Source organism: Hydra vulgaris, chromosome 13, assembly GCF_038396675.1.
Source record: "Hydra vulgaris chromosome 13, alternate assembly HydraT2T_AEP".
In the NCBI taxonomy this organism is placed as follows: domain Eukaryota; kingdom Metazoa; phylum Cnidaria; class Hydrozoa; order Anthoathecata; family Hydridae; genus Hydra; species Hydra vulgaris.
Window position 1 is genome coordinate 48441360 of NC_088932.1, and position 11609 is coordinate 48452968.

The window sequence follows — 11609 nt, forward strand, 5'->3', positions numbered from 1 at the left end:
TGAATTTTTCATGCTGGTGATAAATTGTTTACATGGTTTTTCTTTTTCAAGTTCGAAAAAATTTACTAAATTTTCCCCCTTAGTATTCCCAATTAATTTTGGCCAGAAAAGCAGCCCATTTGCCTTTTTTTATAGTTTTCTAATTTAGTTTTTAGTTCTTGACTTAAATATTTCATATGTGGATTGAAGTGCGCTTTTATCAAGGCATTTTTAAATTGTTTTTTCATTGTGAATTCTTTGCGGTAGTGGTTTTATGCGTCTGCTTTGTTAAATTTGCTCGAAAGGATTTTTGTAATTTTAAAAATTGTCCCACTCGTTGTTTTTGTTATTCGAGGCGTTTATAATTGTAGTGCGAGATTTTATAATGTTTATTATATTTTTGTTAGTATTTTTATTTTTTAGGTGGTTGTTGTCAATGATCCAGATATTTTTTCCTTTTTCTTATTTTAATATGAGCATTTTCTGCGTTGAAGTGGTCAAAGTGAGTCATTGGTTTGTGACATATATATCAATATATTGACGCATGTGATTTCTTAGAGTTTATCAAGAAAAGAGTATGCTTTTTTATTAGTAAAATTATGAGTATATAGTAAGGATTGTGGTTAAAAACACGTCACATATACGGTAGTGGTGTAGTGTTAAAGTGCTCGCTTCATAAGCAAGAGGTTCCGAGTTCAATCCCCACCCTGTCCCTGGTAGTACCGCGCTCAACTTGTTTCTCCGCGCAGCGGCTTTGTTCGTTAAGGTTCGTGTTTCGGAGTTATAGAGTTGAGAGAGGGTTATAACCACTATTAAGTAGCCTCCTCATCTGTAGTGGCATCTGTAGTAAAAAAAAACATTTCTTTAACGCTAAAGCTGTATATTTAAACGTTGAAATATTCGCTCAATGAGCTTTTTTTTCTAAATATTGGAGGATATTTGTCTATGTTGTTAAGCACCATATTAAAGTTGCCTCCCTAATATTTTCACATAGTTTTGGTATTTAAATTTTTTGATTTTTTTTGTAATTTTTTTAATCAAAACTTTTCTTTCTTTTTCCACGATTATAACTTGTCCCCGAGTTTACGTATAGATTTAATATTAAATATTTATGGTATTGGGTTTTCATAAGAATATAATTAAAATTGCCTGAGTCATCTGCCAAATACTCGATTTATTGTAAACTATTTTTTGTTTGGTTAATTAATATTAAAGTTTCCTTGAAATGCGATTCTCCTTCAGGAAAAAAATTCGAATTTGTTTCGTTATAAAAGAAAATCCACTGTATGCTAGCTAAAAAAATTTATTTGAATCCATTTTAAGAAAATACAATTTTAATAAACGTTTTAAAAAATATGTCAAAGTCATAAGATTTAATTACCGACAATTAAATTGAAACAATTGATATATGCAGAAAGTAACATAAATCTAAAAATTGACATGAGGAAGGCAAACATTCATATTTCATAATTAAATTAAACAGTTAATGAAAATAAATCTACACATTTCAATGGCGACAACACCGGTTTCTAAATAAAGGAGCACAATCGTCAATATCTAAAAAAATGTCTCTATATCTAGAAATTTCTGAAAAAAAGGTCCGTAAGAAAAAAAATGGTGGGACCAGTGCCTCCTGGCTCCACCGTGTTTTCGGTTCTGTATTTTTGCCAAATAAAAATCCTGTAACATAACAATTGATTTTTTTTTGTCAAATATTTCATTACTTTAGCTTGAAATCTGCAAATATAAAAAAAAGTATTTTTAGATCAGTAAAACATTTAGTCGTCTTTTTTGTTTGCATAGTACCTATAAAAATATCCAATATATCAAATGCCATACAAACAACTTCTGGTTATATTTTAGTTTATTATAATTTACTTAAAAGTATTTTGTATTTACTATTTGTAGATATTCGGTTCGGCTTGATAAATCAGTTTGTGTTAGAGCATCCAAACTCGATAACCGCTTAAATTCGACTAATCAATTTCCGTATTTTGACTCATGTAACCGGTTATTAGATTAACCGGTTATTTAGAAAATTTAAATTGTTTGTAATACATACTTATACAGACTGTTTACATACTATACAGTTATTACATACATACTTCGTAAAAAGACTTAGTATTTTTCTGTAAGAAATGTATGAAAAAATAGCAATAACAAGTCTAAGATGATTTTTAATAATTTTTACAATTAATATTTAGAGTACACTGGGGTAAGAGAAAAGGAAGTTAAGGCACAGTTGATCGGATTTCTTTATTTTTTAAATTGAGCAAAAGTTAAAATATGTATTTTATTTTTTTCAATGCGAAACGATTGAGATATATGTCCTTCATGATAATAAATCATTGAAACCCAAATATTTATTATCTAACGACTCACAGGGTGGCCAGTTCTAGACAAGAATTCAGGAAAGCCTTTCTAGGAAAGAAACATGAAAATTCTTGCTATGATAGAAAAAAACATGATTACTTTTTAGGATAAAATAATTGAAGGATAGAAAAGAAGAAAGAAATACAAATATCCTTTCTGGCAAAGAAAAATGAAAAACTTGCTAGCAAAGACTTTTTTAGGATAGAAATCGCACAAGTAAAATTCATTTTCTTTCTAGCAAAGAAAGTTGGAAAAACGTACTAGCAAAGAAATTTTAGAAAAGAAATTTTAAGAAAGAATTTGCGCGCAATTTGGTAATCACAGTTATGATTTTTAATTGAATAAATGTTAAATAAGTATAATCTAATTCTAATAAAATCTTTGTGAAATAATAAAGATTATCTGAAATTTCTGAATCATTTATCAGTGATTCACTTTTATTATAAATGGTAATTCTGTCCTTGCAAGTTTTTTTGGATTAATGAAATAAAATTCTGTCGTAGCAAGTTTTTTAGATTTATTAAATAAAATTCTTTCCTAGCAAGTTTTTCGCATTTATTAAATAAAATTCTTTCCAAGCAAGTTGTTTACGTTTATTAAAAAATATTCTTTTTTAGAAAGTATTTCAAGTTTCTTTTCAAAATTTCTGCCAAAAAATATTCTTTTGTAAAAATTCTTTTCTAGTAAGGTTTCTTTTTTTCTATCATAAAACATTCTATTCTGAAATTATTCTTTCCGAGTTTTCTATCCTCATTTTATTCTTGTCTAGCATGGCACACCACTCAAAACAGAAAGGTTTAAAGTGAGTTGTGTTAACTTTGAGGCTGAGGGAGTAAAAATACTGTGCACTATACTTTTGGCATACTTTTATTATTTAGATTAGTATAAAGTCGAAAAACTAGACATATTTATAAATGAGAAGAAAAAAAAAGAATTATATTGACAACAAAACCTATAAAAATATTTAAAAAAATGCAATTCAAATATTATTATTCATAACTAAAAACTAATAAATTCATTTTCATGCAGTTTGTTTGTTCGAAATGCATGAATTTAATCTTTTAGATCATTTACGGGGCATAGTAAATCAAACTATTCACAGTACCCCAATTCACTGTGCCCCACCATAGCAAATTAAGTTTAAGTCTAATTTCTTGGGACATGAGTTTTGTTAAAGTAAAAGCTAAACTACTAAAATGAAGCATAAATATCAATAATCCGAATGAAAGGCTACAACTTTTGAAATTATTTTAACCATGATCTTTATAAAAAACATAAAGAAGGTAAGAAAATTTACTTTAGTCAGCTAAAAACAAAAAACTACCTACCAAAAACCGGTAGTCAAAATTTATGTGGAAAACTATAAATAAAGATGGCTGGTATACGAGCACATTAAAATGATTACATCATCAAGATGAACAAAAACTCTTCAAAAAAATGCCTCTTATTCGCTGTGCCCCTCGATCCACTGTACCCCAACTTCCCTTAAACGGTTTAGCCTCAAATTAAATATTTTTTTATATATATTTTTATAAATATTTTTAACTAGTTTTCTTTTCCCCTTATAATTGGGGAAAAGTAAACTAGTTAATTTTTAATAACAGTTTTTTAAGATAATAGGAAAATCAAAACTAAATAACGATGTTAAGAAAATCAAGCAAATTTAATTTAAAGATAAAATGAAAACTAATCTTATTAGAAGTTAAGTTTACAAAAAACTATTTTAATCAAATATACGAAAAAAACTATTTATTATTTAAAAAAAAGGAGTTGTTTCATCGACAGAAGCAGGTTTGCGGCATTTTTTCGTGCAAGAAAACTCTCCGCCAGTTTTGTATTTTGGGTAATAACGATTGACAAACCCAAGACTTGCAGCTAAAAGCTTCACATTGGTACCACATTTTGTTTTGAATTGGCAATGCTTGTTCCAAAACTCTGCGACACTTTTTGCACCTCTTGATGTCTTTATCTTGTATCGGTTTTTTTGAACGTTGCACTTGCTGAGTTTCATTTGAAGCTTTACTGAAATAAGTTTTGCGTTTCATTAATTGCTTTGACTTTTTGGTCTCATCGTCTTGCTTTAGTTTCTCGAGCACCTCAGATGTAATTTGGCAATGGCCTTTTGGGTTTTTTTTGCGTGTCAATATGGTGGCGCTGTAAAACATTTTTCAAATTGCCTTCGAGTCTTTCTATGAAGTGTTGGAAAATTTGATACTTTTGAGCAGGAGTCAAGGTGTTGTTGTTAAATTTTGAAGTTGGCGAATCGTTGGAATTTGATGCTGACTGATGTTAGATGATGATATAGGCTGGGATAAGGACGATGAAGCAGACTTGCATGAAGATAATGAAACAGGCTTAGTTGAGAATGATGAAGCAGGCTCGGATGAAGATGTGAAGATGATGAAGCAGAGTGAGATGTTACTTAAAATGTTTGAGCAATTTGTAATATTTTAGATAAATAGCAAAGTTTTTTAGATAAATAGCGAAGGCTGGCATATTTATTTACGTTTTAAATAACTGATAACTATTAATTAGTTTAACCGCGCTCATCTTAATGCATAAGTGTGAGCAATTAGCATGTTTACTCTTCCCCAAAAAACATTTATATTGGTTTTTTGCTCATAATTTTTTTCCGGAACTAACAAATGCAATTTTGAAAAGAGAATCTTGATTGACTTAAGTTTTCTACAAAACAGCCTTATTTGTTTAGTAAAATTTAACTTTAGTTTTGGGAGTTTTGAAGTTGATTTTTTAGAAATAAAACTTTTTTTTTACGAGGGTGAGAATTATAAGGTTTGCTTAGGCAAAATAAAATTTTTTTAAATAATTTTACACCTTTAGATTGAGCATAAAATTCTCTACAAAAGTAGAGAATTTTATGCTCTACTTAAGGTCTAGCTAGATATGTAAATATATGTGAAATGGTTTATTATTGTACTATTTTTTTAACTAAAGCGTTACAGCCATGTTAAAAATTGCCAGAACTCGCGTTTGGGAGTATTTTAAAAGTAGACAAAACAACCTGTTAGTCACAAATAAAAATATATTATGTACAAGTAAAAATATATTATTTAAAAGTAAAAATATATTATGTAATATTTCTAATTTAACTCCATACCGGTTATCTTCACAATCAAATAAAAACTTTAAATACTTATCAAGAAATGCTGCCGTTACTAGCCAAGAACTAAACACGAATATTTTAATTTAACTAAAGAAGTTGATATTTATTACAAATTAAATTAAATTTACAAGATTTACATAGGCAATATTGTCAATAACTAATAAGTTATTGAATACTGTTACAACAAAAAAAATGGTGAAGTTGATAAGTTAAACCTAGTTAAAAAAGAATTTTGGATTTATTCAAAAAAAGAACTGTTTTTAATGCGCTTCTGACAATCAAATAAATATCATCATCCACAGAACGCTTTTTTTGTAACGGAACAGTCATTTTTTTGGTTTTTTTTGCGACAGTTCTAGCTCAGTTCTATACATAAAGACTAAGATTTGACGTAAATTAATTTTATAAATATTTACCACTCCAAATAAACACAGGAGAGTTTTGTAAGGTTCTTTTCCATAAGCTCGAAATGTTATTTGACCTGCATGTTTTTGTTTGCTGTAAAGCTTTTTTAGTTTTGCATGATTGGTACTTGCCTAAGCGATGTCACAGTATGTTAAGTAACTATGAAAAAAAGAAAAGTATAAACCTTTTAGTGATTTAAATTTAAGATATAGTTAAGCTCTATCCCAGCTAACAAACTTACATTGGCTCAACGTTGGGTTAAAGCATGGTGATACATTGACCCAACGTTGAAAATCGATGTTGGCCAATGCAGATTTAATCATTGGTTAGACTAATCTCCTTCGTCATTAACGATTTTTCCCAATTTGTCCCAAATAACTAACCTGCAAAAATTTACAACCTTGCAATAACTAAAGTTACTTTTCGTTAGACTTAAATTAATATAAAATTTCATTTACCAAAAACCTTCAAAAGAGTATTTTGTTTAAAGTACATAAATTGTATAAAGATATCATACAAAATGCATAAACAATTCATAAAAAAAATATTTATTACTAGCTTAAGTATTTTCTTGTCTTTTAATTTTCCTCCTAGAGTAATTAAATTCTCTACTGCTTTTAGTGGCAATGACACTCTGTCAGAAAAATTATCAATAGGCATATCTTTGTTACTCTTTTTAATTATGCTTAAAATTAATTTTGATGTGCTTTGTAGTTCACCAAGTTGCACTTCAATGCTTGCCAATGGTGCCAATAATACCAGCATATCTTTAGGGATACAATTTTATCTTGAAACAATGAAGTTAATATTCTTAAGAAACTATACAACAAATTACAACAAATATAACATTTAGAATTTATGAAAGTAAATACAACAATCATTGATAAAGCAAATAAAATTAAAGACAGAGGGGAAAATTTTTAATAATAAAAATTTATACTTGCTAATGGATTCACAATATTTTTACGAATTATGGAATTTGCTGGTTTGCATTCAAATTCTAGCATTGACACAAAACAATTCTCGTTCACGTTTGAGATAAAGACTGCACTGTAAACAAAAAAGTTCATACTAAAACAATGTTTCTCCAATGTTGATTTCAAATGGATTTCAAAGTTGGTGTATGCTTTGATGTGTTGAATATTGCACAATAAAATGTTCTTAACACTCTGACTTTTTGACTGTAATCAATAAAAAAGTCTTTAAAAATTGTAAAAGTTAGAGCTATAAATAAAGATTTCCTATCATCAGATAAAAAGACTTTTGATTAAAACTTACCATTTAATAAATTTTGTTTGAAGAATCAAATACACCAAGATGTACAAAATTTTTGTGTCTCTTCATTCTTTATTTTGGATGATCATTTTTGCTGTCATTTTTTTTCGCCTACATAGCAGAAGCTTAGCCTTCTGCTAAGTTCTTCTTTGCTATAGAAATCTTTAATCAATTCATCATAAATCTTTAAATCTTGCATTGCTATAGAAATCTTTAAATCAATTCATTAATAATTAGGTTATAACTAAAGTTATTGTATACGCTTAAAGTTGTCAACTGTTGTACGCAAACTAAATATGAACAATATCCAATAAAATCAACTAATAACTAATAAAACCAAGAATAATCTCTGTCTCAGAAAGATGGAATATATAAAGGGTTGTCTTGATTTAAATCGGACAAATAAAAATCATGATTTTAATTGAGTTTTTTGATTTTAATTGTTTTTAATGATTTAATCTTATAATTCAATAAATTATTATAGACTAGTCATTAGTCTTAAAATAAATTGCATGGCATCATTAAAAAAGCTCTACATAAGTAGAACTTAATTTCGAGTAACATCCCTTTTTGTACATGGGGTTTCATAATCACAGAAAAAATCAAATAAAAGAAACATATTTAAAATGTAAAACATCAGCTTTTAACAACCACAATGCCACTGTATTAGTCATATATAAAATTTTATATCTAATGACACAAGTGATGTATAATTTGCAACTATTATTAATACATTCAAGAACTATTTTTGTGTAATATCTTATAGTAGTTTTTTTTAATACTTATTACTGCATGACATTTCAAATGTTTGATTTATGTAATAAAGAAGACATTTTAAATATCTTCTTTATTTAAAAATCAAACATTTTGAATTGTCAAATAGTTTTACTATTTGTGTGCTAGCCTGCAGTTGCTATATAAGCTTCAAAATCTTTATCGGCTCCCTAACCCCAACCCCCTCCCCATACCCCATTGTTTCCTTTTAGATTTTGTTAAATCCGCCCCTATTTCTGGTGTTATTTTAGTTATTTTATGTAATTAAATACCGTGTTATTATTTATATATAATGTATAATGTATATATTGAAATTTTATGAAGTTTTTAATTTACGACTGGTTCTTGATCACAAAACTTCTGCTTATCTCTTCTATTAGTCTCCGCGTTCTTTTTATTAAGTCTAATTCTTCTATATTTACCTCATCTATTTTATTGTGTAACGATTTTTTAATCTTGACGAATTTATGGTATACCGATTTACCGAAATGTGTAAAAAAAGAACAAAAAAAGGTTTCTTTAAAGATTCCAGTTTTGCAACTTTTTATAGAGGAAACCCAAAACATGACGAAATAAGCAGTAATTCAGCTATTGTTGGCATGTCACCTAATAACTTTTTCAAGATTTTGATTGAAGCTGCCTCCTCTTTATCTAAGGAATGAAGCATTTGTGTAATTTAGTTTAAAGTCTTTGAGTAATTTTTGACAATTGTAAACCAACAAATTGAAAAACAGTACCGTATGATTCCGAATAACTTTTCGAACTGCTAACCTATCTAATTATTTTTTGTGCAGTTGCTGACTTTACAACGTTTTCTTCTGAAATCTCGATGTGTGTGTGGGTGTTGTTAAATTGTAAGTATTTCTCTGCTGAAACAGATTTGTAGTATTACTTATAAAATAGAAATTTTCTCATCCGTCTTTCATTTTGTCTGATATAGATTTGTTTTATTTTTGGCATTTCTTTTGTATTTCTTTTAACAATTTTTGACTATTTTAGCAAAACTTTATCGCACATCGCATTAGTTATTGCTTAAATAAATCTCTTTTTTGAATGAAAAAATTTTTGCATTAAGCTCAAAAATACAGGAATACTATTTTAATTCTTAATTAATTCATTTATTGCAAGCAAAAATAATTGTTTTATTACAAATCAAATTAGACGAGCGAAATTTATATTAATCATTATAAGATTCAATTGTTAAAATCTTACAAAATGCTTAGACATTTTTATTAGTGAACAACGATAGTTTGCTATTTTGTGTATCTCAGTTTATTAAATATTTTATACAAAAATTTTGGAATGCTCTTATGAATATACTTTTATTCTAAAACTTGCTCTTTTCAAGTATGAATATGCAAGTGAACTTGACAGCGAAATATGCTCTTTTATGCTGCAGTAAGGTAGGTGCTCTTTTTTTAATGAATTAGAACGATATCTAAAGGACCATTTATTTATTTTATATTGATAATATAAATTAAACAATTATTTTATTATTAATATTTTATAAAAATAATACTATTATAAAAAATATTGTCAAAAATACTTGTAAAAACGCACTTTTTAAATTTAATGTCAGAAAACCATAGGGGAAAAGGAGACAGTTTAGGACAGGAGTAGTTTAGAGCAATCCAAAAATTTAAAAAAATGCAAACTTATTATCCATGTTAAATGTATTAGTTGATTAAAAGTACTTTTTCACGTACCCGTCACACACGATTTTTTCAGGAAGGCATTAAGATATTCTTTTTCATAAACGTTTTATGATTTTTGATAAAAGTAAAGGTACTTTACAAAAGAAATTACTTATCCAAAAAATTTATTTTTTACATTTTTAGTGACAGTAAAAGTGAAAGAGATATGTTCTACGATTTTTGTTCAATAACAAGACATAAAATTTTCACATAGGTTTGTGGTATATGTTCTAAAATAAGGGGCAGCATTGGAAATTTCTCATGGGCCACATTTGGACGTACTGCACGTCTTTTAACAATCTTATCGGCAAATTAAATAACTAAAAACTGAAAGATTAAACAAAATTTTTTAAATGGTGCGCAACTATAAAAAAAAAAGCGAAAGATATGTTAACGAAGAAAATTTAAAAGATCTATTTAGTTTGCTTGAATATAATATGAAACAAAATTATTTATTGGTTTGAGGTCTTTATAAGAATAATTCTGTTATTAGAGGAATTCGTTTAATTCTGGTGTTTTTTATAAATACTATGTATACTTATTACTGTAATTATTTCTCAATAAAAAAACGAAATTTTAAGAAATGTTTTTTGTCTTTTTATTATATTTCCTAAACTGCCATAATGTTATCCAAAACTTTCCCTCTCGTTGGATTGATTCCCCTCTTGTGGTGTTGAACTTCCCTTCTTGTGTTGTTGATTTAGAAAATATGCAGCTTCTTTATTAAGAACAAAAAGCAAATATAAATTATTTAAACTGGTTGGGCTTTGCTTTTTTTAAAGAAATGTTAACTAAGTTATCTTTAACAGCAACGATTTCAGCTTTTTGTCAAACATAAGCTTTCCAAAAGCATCTTAGTAGGTCCCCTTCTTCAGAAATTTGTTATTTAAAACAATTATTATTTTTATAAATTTTTAATTAATTTTGCTTTTTTTGAGAACTAGGTTAACCATTTTTTTCAAAATATTTAGGCCCGTTAAATAATAAAAGGTATACCGGCGCCCTAATATAAATTTTTATATAAAAGCATTTTAAACTCAATGTTATTCTATTATATAAAACACAATTAGAGGGTTCCAAAAAATATTGCTGGAATAGATTCACCAACATCGTATCTAAGCTAACTTTTTTACATACTCATATCTCCAATTATAAAGAAACAGGAGACTTTTATAAAAGGTGATTGGGATTTTCTAAGAAAAATTCCTCGAATAATGGATTCAGTTATACTAACTGGTGACATTGTAAATCTCTACACAAGCATTCCACAAAATCTTGGTTTACAAGCATTAAGTTTTTGTTTTGAAAAATATAAAATGTTATGCCTGAAAGATTTACCGCTGGTTTTATCATAGATTCAGCTTCTTTCATTCTTAAAAATAATTATTACTACTTTTACGATGAATTTGTTTTGCCAAATTACAGGAACAGCTATCGGGACAGATTTTGCACCAGAATATGCTTGTCTTAAAATCGGCTTTTTAGAAAAAACAATGCTTTTTCCGAAAATTTTACCAAAATATTTTTCAAAAGAAGAAGTTAAAATTATTGAAAAATTTAGTTTCAGATATGTTGATGATGATTTCAACATATTGCCAAAATACCTAGATATTGCTCTGTTAAAATGTCCATTACAGAAATACATGATTCAATTAATTTTAAAATTGATTTTGGCATCGAATTCGAAAAGAGAGAACAAAGAAATATATAATGCAATTAATTTTAAAGACATACCGGTTGCATATTTTGAAACCCTATACAGACTCAGAATAGGCAGAGATATGCGCAATCTGATTCGCTGATTTTGAAAGAGAGGCATTTTGCGCGTATGTTTAAATCAAAACAATTGTCAAAAAACATATTGAATAATAAAAGTGAATTTGAGTAATTTCATAAAAAACCAAATAATAATAGCAAAAAAAATTATGATTTTTCTATCCAATTTTGTGCAATATAGTACAAATACTTATACAAACCCTCACAAC

The 11609-nt window shown here is 27.6% G+C and overlaps 1 long non-coding RNA gene across 2 annotated transcripts; it reads right to left on the bottom strand.

The window, feature by feature from the left end:
• Positions 1-5485: 5485 nt before the first annotated feature.
• LOC136089400 (uncharacterized) lies at positions 5486-7295 on the bottom strand. 2 transcript variants are annotated; one of them, XR_010643017.1, is made up of 5 exons: positions 7160-7295; positions 6822-7062; positions 6437-6668; positions 6123-6264; positions 5488-6040 (listed from the first exon to the last, which is right to left on the bottom strand). It is a non-coding gene; the product is annotated as an uncharacterized LOC136089400 (long non-coding RNA). The 2 variants fall into 2 exon arrangements; XR_010643016.1 differs by having other exon boundaries at positions 5486-6264.
• Between the last annotated feature and the right edge of the window lie 4314 nt (positions 7296-11609).